At 48.6% G+C, this 17,064-nt stretch overlaps 1 long non-coding RNA gene across 3 annotated transcripts; it reads right to left on the bottom strand.

The window, feature by feature from the left end:
* Positions 1-13,262: 13,262 nt before the first annotated feature.
* Positions 13,263-16,566, bottom strand: LOC116636363. Of its 3 annotated transcripts, none has more exons than XR_004300329.1 (3): positions 16,391-16,566; positions 16,186-16,309; positions 13,263-15,411 (listed from the first exon to the last, which is right to left on the bottom strand). It is a non-coding gene; the product is annotated as an uncharacterized LOC116636363 (long non-coding RNA). The 3 variants fall into 3 exon arrangements; XR_004300330.1 differs by having other exon boundaries at positions 13,263-15,424; XR_004300331.1 differs by having other exon boundaries at positions 13,263-16,309.
* Positions 16,567-17,064: the final 498 nt, after the last annotated feature.

The raw sequence follows: 17,064 nt of genomic DNA on the forward strand, positions 1-17,064 counted from the left end.
CAGTCTTCCCTGACCTTGCTGTGGCTTGAGACAGTCCTTAGGCCAGGTTCCTCCTTCAGGCTGTCAGATAAAATACAGTACGCCTAGTAGAGGTTTAATTTCAGATAAACTAAGAATAATTTTTTAAAAGTACAATCATGGCCCATATAAGTAAATCCTATTTCTGAGTGCAGCCAACACTGGGTCCCCAAGCCAGCTCTGTGAGCAACCCGCAGGCAGGCAGGGCTCAGCAGGGGTCAGCTTGCACCTCTCCTTTGCACCGCCCCCCAGACCAGCTCCCCACCTGGCCGGGATGTGTGTGTCAGCGAGCCAGCTGGTCCTGTGCCCCCGCCCCACTGCAGGGGATGCTGCGAGAAGGAGCGCTGCCTCCCAGGCTTTGTGCTGGAAGCCTCTTCAAGGTTCCTGGGCCAGAATGTCCTCAAGTCTGGACCGGTCTGAAAGTGCTGCCTGGCAGCCAGAGAGTGCCCAGTAGCCACCACCTACACGGGCCTGGACATTACCCCAAAGGTGTTGCCAAACAAGATCTGACCTAGGACATCAGAATGGGCAGGACCTGGGGGCCGTCGGGCCCTGAACAGGATCACCCACAGTGGCCCTGGAGTCTAGAGGGAAGGAGAGGGATCCTCCCTCCTCCCCTAACCCACTGACCACTCAGAAGGAACCCTGAGATGGGGTCAGGGCAGGGCCAGGCTGACTGTTCTTACTCTGCAAGTCTCCTGTGTTGACTGAGCCCCAGTGGGCCCTTCTCCCAGGGACAGTCCCTAACCCTGCCCACCCTTCTCATGGGGACCCTCCTTCTGCCACAGGGCTTCCTTGTCTGCCACCATGGCTGCTGACTCTACTTCACTTTACTATGTGCACCCTTTACCTATGCACCTAGTGCATAGATCTTGGCTTCTAATACCATCTTCCAATGAAAGGAAGCAGGGCTCCTGGGAGGAGAGATTGATTCTAGGATTGGAGCGGGGAAGACGCAAGATGAAGCTGGAGTACCCAGAGTGTGCCAGAAAGTAAAGAAATACTTTAAAAAGAAAGCCACACATGCATAATGCAGACCCCCCTTGATGGGAATATGTCTCAGAGGCTCTGGAGCCAACTCAAAGAGTTCCCAATGGCCCAAAGCAGAACAAATTATTTTGAGCAACAGAAGAATTAAAGTAACATGGGATTATAACTCAAAGGAGGCAATGACTATCAATGACTATCAATGATAAAACTAAACAATTGAATAAATAAATAAATAAATAAATGGAGGACAAGAGACAAATCCCCCATGCAGAAGAGCCCTACAGTTAATGTAGACAGTTTATCCTCAAGGAGGTGGAGCATTCAGTAAAAACTGAAGGAATCTGAATAAAGCATGGATTTGGGTTAATATAATGCATCAGTATTGGTTCATGAATCGTGACAAGTGTACCGTGCTAATGTCAAATGTTAATACTAGGGGGAAACTGGGGGTGGGATGTACGGGAACACTGTACTACCTTTTCAAGTTTCTGTAAAACTATTCTAAAATTAAGTTTATTTTAAAAAAAGACAAAAGACCTAGCTTTATCAAACTTCTGATTATGAAAACAGATAATAATGTAGATTCAAGCAATGCAGAAAATATAGACAAAAGTAGCAATCACTTGAACTCTCCGCTTTCCCTTAGCATATTAGTAATTCCTTCCAGACTGTGCCTCGTGTCCACAGATATGAATGTGAACAATTTTATATAATCAGTTCCTATGTGAATGGCTATTTTTACCATGTGTTCCCCCCCCCCGCCTTTCCATGCCAAAACACAGCTATATCATTCTCTGAATTGTTTTATGATATTCTATTATGTTATAATTTACGTAAGCAAGCTTGTGTACCATTTAAGCTTGGTTTTCTCCCTCCCTTTTCTCTTGTGAACACCACCACATTCACATGCAAACAGTCTTGAACTCTTTCTTAATTATTTACATAAGATAAATTCCTGAACCTAGAATTGGTGGTTATAAGAGATACACATTTACTATTGTGGCAGAGATTGCCAGAAACCCTACAGCAGTATTGGTCTATTTCTTTGCTACCATTAGCGGTAGATGATGGTGCCTGATTCTTCATCTCCTGCCCCAACATTGGGTGTTGTCATTCTTTTTAACATTTGTCAATCTGATCATTGAAGATAGTGGCTGATTTTGATCCTCTCTTGTTGGCCCATCTTTCAAGCTTGTGTTCCTACATTTCTGCCCCTAAAATTATTGTACCTACTCCATATTCTAACTTCTACCTAGACCTTGGGCCCAGTGGGTAAGCCCCTACCACTAGAAACAGATCATGGAGGTCAGAATCTGTATATTTCAAAATTTCCTTTCCCTTTCCAGGGCCTAACGTAGTCTGAAAAGGTACAGGATAGCCAAAAAAATGCATGTTGAAATAAATGGCCCTTGGTCAACATCTGCATGAAAGAAAAGAGCCCGTGTAGTTGGGAATGGAGTGTGTTCAGCAGCTTTGGAATGTACAGCTGAGACCCTTCACTTGGGAAGTGCTCAGCACCCCTCCAGAAGAAGGGGCAGCCAGAGTGGCCATGTTTCTGGGGGGAACCCACCCCTTGTGACACAACTGATTGGAGCAGAGGGAAGAACAGATCCAAGCTGAGCCAATTCGACTCTCTCAGGCATTTACAGTAAGAGACACAGAAACCACTGCAGTTTTGTGGGCCACTGGACTTGTAAGACCCTGGAGAGCTGAAGCTGGTTTTGGTAACATGGTAACCCGAAGCAATGGGTTATTTCGAAGCAGGAGATATCAAAAGCCAGCAGGAAAAGCTAAGAGAAACAAAGATGAAGAAAGATAGGAGGGAAGAATTGGAAGAAGGGAGTGGAGGAAGCCCTGCCTTCCTCCATCAGGTCCCAGGAGCCCTGGCTTTCACAGCTGTGTTCCCAGAGGTTGCCTTATATCCTTAGATAAATTCTCCTTTTACTAACCCATCCTTGACCAAGACTATGAAATAATGGCTCAAGGCCAACTCTTTTTGCCTATTTTTCACTGTTCCCAAGCAACCTTCTGATGACTAACCACATTCCCTTGACACCACAATATAGGGACACATACCCATAAGTGTGTATTTACCTATTACTAATGTGTGATTAGCAAGTAGTTATTGAGTAACAACTACGAGCCTGGCACTAGGCGGGGAGCCTTGTATATACCAGAAAAACAGAAGACAGAATTCACCACCCCAAGGGGCTTAAGGCGGGAGATAAAACTAACATAGGAAAGAATCCCACACCCATGTATCAGTCCAGCAGGGTAGGAACTGTGCCAACACTATTGTTCTTTGAGAAGACTGCTGAGATCAGAGAGTGACATGTCCCAGACATAGGTGGGGGGAGTGCTGGAAAGCTGCTGTGTCCGGGACACCCTTAAAGAGAAGACGTTGGTTGTAGTTGTCCCACATCCAGCCCCACACAGCCATGTCTCGGCAACTTGGCAACCTCCCGGGTGGCTGATGAGCCCTGAGGGCCAGTGTGCGTGTGTGTGCATGGTGGTGAGTGCGTGTCCGGGAAGCAGGGACTGCTGTCCTATTGGGCTTGGCACAGGGGTATGGCTGCAGGGGGATGGAGTCAGGCTTACCAGGCCATGTAGGATGGAGGAGTCAGAAGAGCTGGTCTCTTCCAGGCCCCAGACTTTCCAGGCGAGAAGCCTCGGTTTCATTTTCTGTAAAAAGGAGGACATTCTGCCCCATACACCGGGTAAGTTTTAAGACTTCAACAAAGCAAATGTGTGGACATGACATTGCAATTTTCATTTATTTTTCAGTTTTTAAAGATTTATTTTTATTTTTTTAAGTAAGCCCTACATCCAACATGGGGCTTGAACTTACAATCCCGAGTTCACGGGTCGCACGCTTCACCGACACAGCCAGCCAGGCGCCCCCTACATTGCAATTTTTAAAATGCTATTTGAGAGAGAACTGTGGTTATCCTGGTGATTAAGATGCCAGATTTCATTTTTATTTGATATTGAGCCTTTCTTTTAAGGGTAACAGCTGGTTGACCCACTGTAATTATAGCCTGCTGCCTATTCTGGAACCGCTCCTGACTTGCTAGAGGGATTTAGGAGCTCAATCAGGGTTGATGTGAATGAACACATCACACGGCAAGTAGTTCTCGGCTACCTGCAATATCTGTCTCCCTCCTCCTTCAGAGGTAAGTGCTACAATGATTCTACTGCGGTAGAGAAGGCCATATGACTTTTCCAAGGTCACACAACTAGGAGTGGTAGAGCCAAGATTCATTCCAGGCAGCCTTACCCCAGAGCCCGTGCTCTTGCCTTACTCACTCTGCTGCCTTTGGAAACCTGTCAGCTGAGGGGCTTCCCTCCCCTTCTCCCTCCTGCTCTAAGTATCCAATAGGAGACATTCCTTTTCACTCTGAATGAACCAGTTTCTCCCTTGCCTCTGGGTCTTGGCACACGCTGTTCCTTTTTCTAAGATAACTTCTTTCCCATCCTTCTTTACTTGAACATCTTATTGTTAGAGTCTCAGCTTAGAACACAGGCCCCTTGGGCAAGTACTTCCTGAATCCTCTGAATCTGAATCAGTGTCCCCACTCTACACTCTTGCCGCACTTCCTCTGTGGTGAGATGGGCCACTCTATCGGAATTGCCTTCTGACTTCTCTGTCTGCCCGTGAGCACTGTGTTAGCAGGGAGCTCTGTGTTCTAGGTGGTAATCTTGCTCACTGCCCTATCCTGAGGGTCAGCACAGCATCTGGCACATAGGGCCTCCGTACATCCTTGGTGGAGAACGAATTTATGAACGGCTGCTCAGTACCACGTGGGTGTGTGGATGTGCCTTTCTGAGTGCCTGCGGTAGAAAAGGGCTGCGCCCAGCATTCTGCACGAGACTCAGAAGACAGTGGCCAGGAGAAAAGAATGAAGGCGACCCTCCTTCAGCCAATCCCTTGCAGTGCATTGTACGTGACCATCCCAGGGGGCTGAGTGAACAAGAGACCGGCTGGGACCACCCGGCAACTGACAGCACCCAGTGATGCCCCCCGCTGGAGAGGGCTCCCTGCCTCTGAAGAGTGGGAAGGGAAGCGCATTCCAAAGACAATTTGAGAAAGAGGGAGAAGGGGCTCTCAGCTTCCCTTGCATTGTATGTGTGTGTTTTCCAGTATAGCTCTGTCTAGTTGAAAAAGTGGGGGAAAGGCATGGCCTGGTTCAGTCCCAGGCCACATCAAACAAAGCCAGACCTTCAGCACAAGGGAGATGTTTGCCTTTCCTGGCAGGGACAGTAGCGTGGGGATTAGAAAGGATTTTGGTCAAGGCAGAGTCCTAACGAACGTCCTGTTCTAGGAGTCCCGAGGCCCTGGAGAGATTAGAGGAGAAGCTACAAAAGCCTTGTCCAAGGTCACAGCACTGTTCTCTCTGGTTGAATGTCAGCAGGTTCCTACGTGGATGTACTTACTGGCCAGGACAGGTTATTGGAAGGGCAAAGTCTCACTGCAGGCATGCTGACCCCTAGCCCAGAGCTCCTACCACCCCTGCGACCAGAATTCTCCAACTCTGAGGTATCTTCAGAAAATCATGTTTCCCCTTGGGCCGGAGAGGTGCTCTATCTGACCCATACGTCACAGGCTCTTCAGACCCAAGGTCGGAGGGCTTGGACAAGCCCTGCTCCTCAGCAAGGGAGCATCATGGGACCTTGACATAAAAGCCACCCCTCATGATGTTTGGAGTTTACTGAGCAGAACCTGAGATCCACTTGCAAAATTATTTTAAGAACCTGATTGGACGGGCCTCATACTCCATTTTCAGAAATTGTTTTTCATAAATGATTAAGTGATGATACAAAGTGAAAATGTGGCCAGTTGGCTGTTGACCCCATGTTGCCAACCACCTTTTCAGCTCTAAGGTCACCAATGTCCCCATTAATGTCTAGAACATGGATCTCCTAAGTTTTCTCTTAGAAGACTTGAGGAAATAGCCTGGTTTTTTAAAAAGTATTTTTTATTGAGGTATAATTTATGTACAATGAAATGCTTAAATCTAACAATGGAGTTTGATGAGTTTTAACAACTAGATATATACACAATAGAACTACCACATCAATGAAGATATAAAACATTTCTATCACCTAGAAAGTTCCTTATTGCCCTGTTCCAATCCATTCCACCTGTTCTGACTTCTATCATCATTGGTTGGTTTTCTCTTTTCCAGAGTGTCTGGGAGGACTCAATGTTTGTGTCCTTCAAAATTCATATGTTAAAACTTTAACCCCTGATGTCAGAGTATTAGGAGGTGGGGACTTCAGGAAGTGAAGCCCTCATGAGTGGGATTAGTGCTCTTATAAAATGAATCCCAGAGAGATGCACACCCCTGTGTCCTGTGTGTATGTGCCTTTCCGAGGGCCTGGGCTATGAAGGTGCAAGATGGCCGTCTCTGAATCAAGATACAGGCTCTCACCAGACATGGAATCTGCTGGCGCCTTAGATCTTGGGCTTCCCAGCCTCCAGTACTGTGAGAAATAAATTTCTGTTGTTGTAAGTCACCCAGTCTGTAGTATTCTGCTAGAGCAGCCCGGACTGACTAAAACAGTATTATAATACTGGAATTACGCAGTAGATAGTCTTCCGTGTCTGGTTTCCTTCACACGGCATAATATCTGTGAGATTCATCTGTTTTGTCACATATTTTGGCTATCCTTCCTTTTTATTGCAGAAGAGTTTTCCATTGTATGTATATTCCACAGTCTGTTTATCCACTCAGCTGTTGATAGACATTTGGGCTCTCCCAGTTTTTGTCTATTAAGAATAAAGCTGCTGGCGCGCCTGGGAGGCTCAGTCGATTAAGCCTCCGACACTTGGTTTCAGCTCAGGTCATGATCTCAGGGTCATGGGATTGAGCCTGGCGTCGGGCAGTCTGCTTGAGATTCTCTCTCCCACTCCCTCTGCCCCTCCCCACCTCAAATAAATAAATAAATAAATAAATAAATCTTTGTTTGTTTTTAAAGAATAAAGCTGCTATGAACACTGATGTACAAATCTTTGTGGGGGGTGGGTAGAAGTTTCATTTGCTGGAGTAAGAATGCCCAGGAGTAGAATTCCTGCGTTATAAGATAAGTGAATGTTTAACTTCATAAGGCACTTGTGGCTTGTTTTCTGTCACCTTCTTGAAAGGAGGGATGTTTAGAAATCAGCCTGCAAAGACTACAATGAAACAATCTCCATGGGGAGAAAAGGTGGTGACAGAGAGACAACAGCTCTTAGTGAAGAAAGCCGTTTTAACCAGCTCCTCATTCAACCAGCTTCTGCATAGTTTTCATAATTGGTGCTAACTCTGGGCTGTACCCAAGAAAATGCTTATTCACATTACTAATGGAAGCAGACTAAGCAGACTGGCAATATTGGAGTGCCCAGAAGGTTCTTTACACCAAAATGTTGACCAAACCTTTCAGGATTTTGCTTTAAGCTCAATCAATTGCAATTCTGCAGGGACATTTATTGAGAATGTCAACTATGGAAAGGTCACCCTTTGAAAAGCTAATCTGAGTTCTGAATTTTCACTGTTGGAGCCTCTGTCTTACCCCAGGAAAGATAAACAGACTTTTCTGTGAATTGAGGGCCTGGCTATATGGGTCTTTGCTCTCTGCCAGATGTATCATCAGGCCCTATTGTGCAGGAAAACAGCATGAGAAAGTTGTCTTTGGGAGACTGAACAGGAGAAAGGGGTCTGAAGTCAGCTGGATCCCTGGGAACGGCAGCAAAGAGATCTGACCGCAGCCTGTTGCACATGAAGGAGACCTGAGCCTCTTGGAAGGCCTGCTTCTCTCGGCAGAAGCTCAGAGGAAGTGGCTACAGCGTAGCTGGTGAGCCAGGAACTAGGCACTGTGGTCTAGAAAGCTTATGTGAGAGGCTGGGCTAGCACAGTCCCCCACCTGAAAGTGGGGCCCTCAGGAGCAGGAAGCTAGAGCAGAAGTTGGTCGTCGTAAGAAAAGCAGCATCAGGGCGCCTGGGTGGCTCAGTCATTAAGCGTCTGCCTTCGGCTCAGGTTGTGATCCCAGGGTCCTGGGATCGAGCCCCGCATCGGGCTCCCTGCTCAGCGGGAAGCCTGCTTCTCCCTCTCCCACTCCCCCTGCTTGTGTTCCCTCTCTTGCTGTGTCTCTCTCTGTCAAATAAATAAAATCTTTTAAAAAAAAAGAAAAAGAAAGAAAGAAAGAAAGAAAAGCATGGGCTCCTGGGAAGTCCTGGGGGACCAAAACCCACCCATCCTGCATGTCTAGGCATTTCTTGTCCTCAGTCATAGGACGTGCCATTGTTCACCAGGCTTCAGATCCTTCCGGCAGTAGAATTTTACAGTCACACCCTTTGCCATGTGACTTTGCAGCCCTTCCCATTAGCACGAGCATCCTATCTCTTGCCACTGATGTCAACATAATCATGTGACTGGCTTTGTGGTCAGTGGAGTGTGGGCAGGAATGACCCAAGAGGCCCCAAGGGGCATCATGTGTCTCTGCTCAGCTTCCTCAGCTCCTGCTATTTGACATGAAAAGAACACACCCTCATAGTGCTGGTTCAAGGAAAATATGGAGCCAGGTAGATGTGAATTTTATAGTATGTGAACTATACCTCAATAAACTATTAAAAAAAAGGAACCGCCTGTTAACTGTTTTTACCACAGTGAGGCAAGTACTAGTGCTGTCCCCTTCATCACCATACAGGAAGCGAAGGCTCAGAGAGCTTAGGTGGCCCTCCCAGTTCATTCACCTCATCAGTGTTCGACACAAGACTGGGACTTAGGTCCTGACACCAGCACCCCTGGGGTCCACACCATCTTTCCAGTGTGTTTGCACCCCCCCACACACACACCTTAAGGCCACGGGGAAACTGGACTCGAGGACTATTTAGACAACCTTCAGTTATGGGTCATGCCTGTTTTCAGCTCTTCTTTCTAGCCCCTTCTCTCCTGGCGCCCTCCTCCCTCCACTCACCCTCCCTCATCTGCTGATGAGGCTGGCTGTTCAGGGTTCCTCCCTGCTCTGTTTTATAAGCTTTCTTGCCAAGAACATAAAAAGATATTTGGCTCATGCAAACCAACATTTAACACAATTGCAAGTGGTTTTTCTCACGTTGCCAGGTGCCCTGACTCCCAAAAGCTCCTGCCCCCTCCCCCCAACTTAGGGTGATTGGAGACATGGAGCATCTTCCTTTAGGGCTCTGTCATCAGGGGGGTGCTTTTAATGGACAGAAACACATTTCTATGGGATGTCTCCCACGAACCGGCGATTTTGGTGAGTGCTTAAATGCCCTCTTCTTTAAGCTTCCCAGCAACCCATAGAATATGTGTGTGGATGGGCACATTTCATAGAGAAGGAGACCGAAGCTCAGAGAGGTAAGGGAACCTATCCAAGTTCTGGCAGATAGTGAGCGACCACACCAGGGTTCCGTCCCAGGTCTCCTAATTCCAAGCCCAATATTCTTTTTCTTATTTACGTACATGTGTTTTTTCCTCAGGATCCCCCATGGAGTCTATCACATGCCTGGTGCAAAGGAGGAGTTCAAGAAGGGAATGAAAAAGAAATCAACAAAAGCCAACCGATGTCGGTTTGCCCAAAGGCCTTTTTTCCTTAAGAAAAATGTATGAGGCAGCTCTCAACCCCAGCACATCTGTGTGTGACAGAAAGACTCCTCCTGGGGTTTTCATCTGCTAAAGGAGAAGAGCACCAACTGCCCTGAGTTGGCGTAGTTTGAGCATAAAGTGGGCAGAAGGAGGATGGGGTGGGGGGGGAGGAGTAGAAAAGCTGGAGACCTGCCGAAGAGATGGAGGGCAAGCGTCCTGAGAGAGGAGTCCCTTGGGAGTGAGGGAAGTGGATTGAATGATAAGGAAACACAATCTACAGAAGGAAAGGGAACACTGGAAAGGCTGGCAAGATGTAGAAACTTTCTTGCGAAACTAACATCATATAATGTCATTTACAATACTTCTCCCCCCTTTCAAAATGAATTGCAGGTAGCTGGGCCCTGGGCCCTCTGCCGGCGCCATTGTCACTGCTGGCCCTGGGGCCACCAAAGCCACAGGCCACTGGGTACCCTAGCGGTCAGCCCCACCAGAAGGGATTCTGATTACATTATTCAGTCTGGATTTAAAAGTCTCAGGGGAGGATCTGATTGGCTGTCTTTAGTTCATATGTCCATGCTTCTGCTGCCAGAGATCAAGGGGAGCTTTCCACCGTCCCAGCATCCAGAGGGGGACCCTCTTGCAAGAGCAGATGCCCCACAATCAGGAAGCAGCCGCACATGCTGCACAATTATGACAAAAACATGTCTCCTCTAATTGAGACAATGATACCTACTTCTCAGGGTTGCTGGGAGTATTGAATAAGATCATTCGATTATTCTACCATCATATATCGAGTTATCAATAGTATTCCCAGCACTGTGCTAGGTGTTGGGTAGTGTCTCTAAGTTCTGCCATATACTAAGAATTCGATAAGTGATAACCACGTTAAGAAGCTATGACATGGGGGCGCCTGGGTGGCTCAGTTGGTTAAGCAACTGCCTTCGGCTCAGGTCATGATCCTGGAGTCCCGGGATTGAGTCCCGCATCGGGCTCCCTGCTCGGCAGGGAGTCTGCTTCTCCCTCTGACCCTCCTCCCTCTCATGCTCTCTGTCTCTCATTCTCTCTCTCTCAAATAAATAAATAAAATCTTAAAAAAAAAAAAAAGAAGCTATGACATGGAGCAGAGGGGGAGAGAATGATGCTTAGGAGGGTTCTCAGCTAAACACTTGAGATCTGACCTCTGCGCTTCCTGGAAGCCAAGAGAAATAGTGTAATGACAATAACCATAAATAGCTGATTTCTTGGATACTTTCTATGTACCAGGCACTGTGCTAAACATCACACATGTATTATCTCACACTTAATCTTCATGACAACTCTATAAGGTAGATATTATTATTATTACTCTGATTTTACAGATTATGAGAAAAGGTTCAGCATGGTTAAGTAACTCGGTCAAGATCAATCAATGAGTTAATGGTGGCACCAGAATTTGACCCATATCCTTTTGACCCCAGAGCCCAAACTATCAATCACTGCTCTATAATCCTCTCTAGCACCAAATGTCTGGGACAGACTACTGAGGGGCTGCCAGCTTCCATCGCCATGGACCAAGGCTTTGCAAGGCTCCCGAGGTCAACCAGTTAAAGCTCCCATCTTTTTTCACATTTTTGTTCACTGGGCTGGTTTGCATTTTATGCAACTGATTTAAAATTTCCCTTTCTTTTTCCTGACCTGGGAATAGTGGCAGAAGTAAATGAGAAGTAAGTGAGAAGGTGCTGAGGATGGATGGGGAGGGAGCGAAACCATTTACCCAGTCATGGAAGATTTGCCATGGCAGAGAGCCTGGCAGGAGATGGGCCTTTAATCATTAGTTTCCCATTAAATCTTGGAACCAGACCCTCCCTGGCATAATGCTGAGGAAGACAAGGGTGATTTTATGTTCAAAAATGTTGAGACTGGAAGGGACCTTAGAACCTTCTAGTCCAGATGTTTTCCAACAGTTTTAAAGCAATGGAATCATACTTTAAAGGAAATCTTCACAAAAGCCCAGATTCTAAAAATAGATCAAACAAGAGCTATTCTGGCCAGAGGGAAGCTGGGGACCCAGAGCAGTTTGAGAATCACCGAGTCCAACCCCTGTGATATGGGAGAGGAAACCTACCTGAAAGTGAGAGTGACTTGTCCAAGGTCACACAGCCATTTAGTGGCTCGGCCAGCCCCCGGCTCCAGCCCCCAGTCCGAATACAGCACTTGGCTGTGAGAGCATGGTGCCCTAGCTCCTTCCAGCTCAGCACCTCCCACTCTTGGGACTCCTCTCTCAGCCTCATGCATGTCAAACAGAAGGAGCTGTTTCCCTCAAAATGCTAGAAACCACTGGGGCCACGAGTAGTAGCTCTCTGAGGCCCTGTTGCAGAGAGACACAGAACAGGGAGAGGTGGGCCCTCCCGCACTGCCAGAGGCAGCTGCGCACCGTTGGCATGAGGGCAGCCCTGCTTTTTAATAGGATGCCGTAGGATCATTGGTGATGTCCCGGGGAGGGGGGTGGTTCTGAGGATGTGTATCCAGCGGAAACAGCAGTGATGTCTGTGTGGTCAGGGTCCCAACAGGAAGCAAATGGCCTCTCAACATGGCCATCTGAGGAGAGCTTGAGAAGGACCATTTACAACGCTGTGGGCAGTGTAGAGGGAAACCCACAGGGGTGGTGAAGCTTTTACCTCCAGCCCGCCAGGGGACTAGTGAGGGAGTGGTTAGCATGTGGGCCACCCGATAAGAGCTGTAGCCTTTCTTTTTTTTTTTAAGAATTTATTTGAGAGAGAGAGAGCGTGTGCACACAAGCAAGGGGAGGGGCAGAGGGAGAAGCAGACTCACCCCTGAGCAGGGAGCCCCACATGGGGCTTGATCGCAGGACCCTGAGATCATGACCTGAGCCAAAGGCAGCAAAAGCAGCGGCTTAACCCACTGAGCCACCCAGGCACCCCAAGTGCGCCAGCTGTAGACTTTCTTAGGAGAATCAGCCAACTCCCTGCAGGGAGGGAGCAGGGAATAAATACCCTGCCCTCATGCTCCTCCAACCCCTGCCTCCAGCGCCTACCATGCGCTGAACCTGACCCGAAGCCAGGACAAAATAGCCTGGATGATACAACTCATCTGGACAGGCAAGCAGAATATATCCAAAATGGTGTCACCCCGGGGAAGCAGCAGTGTCCAGCAGACCTCAGAAAGAGCGGGCCAGACTTGTTCATGAGCAAACCTGAGCCACCCAGGCACCCCCAGAAATTCCCATGGGCACGGGCCCTTTGCAGGGCTGGATGTAGGGAAGAAGCTGAGAAGTAAGGTCATGAACACAACCTCATTTGTACCTATCAGGCCTGGGGAAACTCGAATAGTCCATTACGTCTGAGGTTGGCCGTGGAGGGAGAAGGCCCTGATTGCAAGGGCAGGTGAAGTCCGGAAAGCTTCACTTGGCCCTCTGTGACCTCTTCATCCCCAGCACCCAGCTGTGTGGGCAGGACTGCAATGCAGTTCTGAAGCTAACTGCCCTGAGTTAGTACACGCTACACGGGTGAAGGACGGTCTCCAGCGACACTGCCCTGGCTTCACATGCCAGACACAAGTTCAGGGGTCCCCAGGCCACCCACGCTTTGACCAACCGGCTACAGATTTGGGGGTTCCCACTCCCCCCGTGAGCATGTTTACTGGCATAATGCACAGAACTCAGAAAGGTGCTAGACTTACAACTTTGGTTTTATTATAAGGGTTATAGATCAGGACCAGCCAAATGAAGAGGCCCATAGGGAAAAGTCTGGGAGGGTCTCGAAGTCAGGGTGCCGAGTTGGCTGTGGCAGGTCAGGTGGGTGGACAGCTCTCTCCAGATGCATCAACATCGGTTAGCCCACGAATGTACGTGCAGTGATGTTTCTCAGGAAGGGATTTTATGAGGAGACAGCGGCACTAACATTTTGGAAGTAGGAAAGCAAACAGATGAGGAATAACGGACCAGGCAGACTTTTGAGCCCGATTCCAAGCCTGACTTGGAGAAAACTAGGATGAACATTTCATACCACAGGCTCCTCAAAAGGAGAAAGTGGGAGCCCCAGGAGCTTAGGACCAGAGGTCAGGGCGTCAGACAGTCAGACTCAGACGGGTGGGGTTAAGTGCAGAGAGCTGGGAGAAGTGTGGTTTGAGGGTAAACTTAAATATGTGAATATGTAAATATATGCTTATATATGTAAATTACTTTGAACACACTGCAAGCAGTGTTTGCCCTTGGGAAGCAGTCTCTATGTCCCTTGAGGCAGGCTCCGACTCCTTCCGGCTGGGTGCCTGCCCCTGTCTTGCCCCAGCAGAAGTCTGCGGTTTTCCTCCCCTGAGAGGGTAAGAGTGGGTCTCGGGATGGGGGGCTCTAAGTGCGGGGTACAGCATGGAAAACAGAAGGATCAAGGACTGATGTCATTGATTTTTAAACTTAAGGACTCCCGGCCCTTCTTGCCGCTTGGGGCTTAAACACACACGCAGCCTGACCACCCTCCAGGCAAGAGCCTGGAAGATTTCTCTCTGGGGAGTCTGAGCAGCCCAAGAGGAAAAATCTAAAGACACGGCCAGCAGCTTGGGTCCCGTGGTAAACAGCCGGCCCAGATCCCCTACCATATGAGCGTGCTCCATCCATGCTCCCTTGGTTGAGGAAGTGCCACTCAGATGGGCTGGGGGGCTGGGGCAGGGGGCACTGTGAGGGGTAAATTAAAGAACTTCGGGTGGAAGGAATGGTATAACAAATGTACAGAGACAGGCTATGGAGAGGTTTTTAAGAGAGGCGTGAGTAGGGCACTGGGCCAGGGAGCAGGGCAGGCAGGAGTAAGGGAAAAGTAGATGAGGTCCAAAAGGCTGGCTGGGCCTAGCAGGTGCCTGAGAGAGCACCGAGGCCAGCAGGAACAATGGGCCAGTATCTGGGGTCAAACGCCTCTTTCTGGGGCTCTATACCCTGAACAGGCTGTGCCAACCCGGGGAAACGGTGTGGCCAGCCCAGGTCGGTACCAGCAGCTTCCCTGGGGACTAGGGGGAGGACAGCCTCCAAGGCCAGTCTTAGAGGATGGCAGTTAATTTGGTAGATAGTGAGGAACCTGAGGAGAGTTGGGAAACAGGAGGGTGACGTCTAGAATTGAGTTAGACTGATGGAAGAATGAATTTATGAACCAGACTCTGGGAGAGGCAATGGGGGGCTGTGCCAAAGTCAACGGGGAAAGTCTCAGATGAACCTGGGTCCGTATTCATGGGAGGAGGAGGAGATGGGGGCCTAGAGAACAGAAATTGCTGGAAAAGGAGTGGAGGCCTTTGGATGGGAAACAAGAATGCGGACGGAATGCAGGAGGAAGTGTTGAGCAAGAGAGAAAGCAGCCACCGACCTATGCGAATGCAGACAAATACCTGCACCAGGACAGGGGCCTTCAAACATTACGAAATTTTTGGCAGTCTTCTCTCCCTTCACCAGCGTAACACAGGAATTCAGGGAAAGAATTCTTTCCCTTTCCCAATGCTGTGGTGTGTTCGGCTGAGAACAGTCTCATGGACGCATCAGCTGGGTACCAAGCAAGTGTGACCAATGAAGGACGTTTGTGAAGTTGGGTTCACCAGCAAATGTTTGTCCTTGGACATTCTTCTCCCCTCAGCCTTCTGCACAAAGACTTCCCTGACGTAGATACCAATGTCCATCCTTTCATGAGGAGAGATGATGATGCCAGCAGAGTATCCAGTGAAGGAAGCAGGACCTCCTGCTGGGAGGATGCTCTTCGCCAGCATGCCTGTGAACCTCGAATTTATTCCCTACTCTTTCCTCTGAATTCAGGCATGGAACATCTTGGTTATAAGTGCAAATAATTGTCTGGAAGGAGAAACTAAAAGTTCATTATTAAGCATTCACACTTTGGTTCACTTAGCAGGGCCCCGAGGAAGGAAGAGCTTCCAGGATAAATAATAATAAATGCTAATCACATTTGGAGTAAATGAAAGATTTTCACACTCATTATCTTGATCCTCAAAGTAACACTGAGGGCCTTACAGGATTATTATCTCCCTCTTACAGCTGAGGGAATCAAGACACAGAGAGGTTAAGGGACTTGCCCAAGAATACACAGTAGTTGTTGTTGGCAGAAGTGAGACTCACACCCAGGGCTCCCGATGTCCAGTTTGGGGCCCTTTCCTCAGTGTGCATGGCGGGGAGGGGGCTGTGACGGCCCAGGTGTGGGGCAGTATCCCAGGGTAAGGTGCAGTGGGGAGGGTATCCAGAGGACCTGAGAGAGAACAAGAGCTAGGGAGCTCCTCTGGGTACACTGCCACTAGCTAGGGTTGAAGCCACGGTCAGGATCCCCTAAATTCTATCCATTGTCAAGGCCTCTTCCCTCAGCTCTGGGTGAGACAGAATAAAGAGAAGAGAATAGTGAGCAATAAGCCCCAGGCCACCCATCAATTCCAAACCCAGTGCTCCACCTTAATTCTTTGCTCCCCTGGGGGGAGCCTGCCCTGGAGAGCTTTCCCAAGAGGTAAGATCACCATGTAAGATCTTGGCCCCTTTGGAGAACCCTGTCCTGACAGCATGCAACCACCCTAGCTCACAGTTCAAGGTCCCTGAAGTGCTCAGAGCTGGGAATTGACTTACCTGTGCGTGAGCCCATCATCAGTGGTAAACATGGAGGCCCTTGTTGGTATAGTTGCTGGATGCTCTCTGCAACAGACTTGCCTCCCAAGCTCAGGCCCCGGACAGATGCTCACAAGAACTATGTCTGAAAGAAAAAGGACAGGGTCATAACTCTGCATTCAAATGCCTAGATCCCAGATAAGCTGCCTCCTGAGGCCAAAGCTACCTTTCCTCAAGGAAGATCCATGCACATCCCTTCCCCCATGGGAGATCCATGCACAGAGGAAAAACCCAAGAGAAGGGACAATTTATAATTCACAGGAGCTTTAACTTGACCTCAGACACGGGCGATCAAGAAGCCCTCCTTTATGTCCAAAGTCCAAGTGCTCTTTGGAGCTGGGCGCCTTCGGGCATTCAAAGAGCACTCTGAGCCCCGCCCCCCTTCTGTTCCCTCTCATGCACACGGTGCCTGCACACTCACTCCGCAGTGCATGGGTCCAATGCTGCTCATCTGAGGACGTCAGCTGGAGGACCCATGACCCATAATGAAACTAGATGACCATTTCCTCACCCCTTTCCAGCAGGGGAAGAATAAGAAATTGGAGGAAGCACCCCTGATTCCACCCTCAACTCAGACCACACACTCAACATACCATTTTAAAATAAGTAATCACTACAAATTAGTAGGGTAGGAATTCATCTGTGATCTCTTAGAACATCTTTCATGCTTTAATGCTCTTAATGGCTTAATGAATGCAATTTAATTCAACATAGCACTGCGAAGGGTTTGGGTCAGGCTCGGGGCTGGGTGCTGGTCATTCCAAGGGGTTCAGCATGATCGTTCAGAGAAGGGACTGCGGTGTCGTCAAGGAAAAACACACACACAAGTCGTTACCACTT

The sequence above is a fragment of the Phoca vitulina genome, unplaced genomic scaffold, assembly GCF_004348235.1.
Source record: "Phoca vitulina isolate PV1807 unplaced genomic scaffold, GSC_HSeal_1.0 scaffold12, whole genome shotgun sequence".
NCBI lineage: Eukaryota > Metazoa > Chordata > Mammalia > Carnivora > Phocidae > Phoca > Phoca vitulina.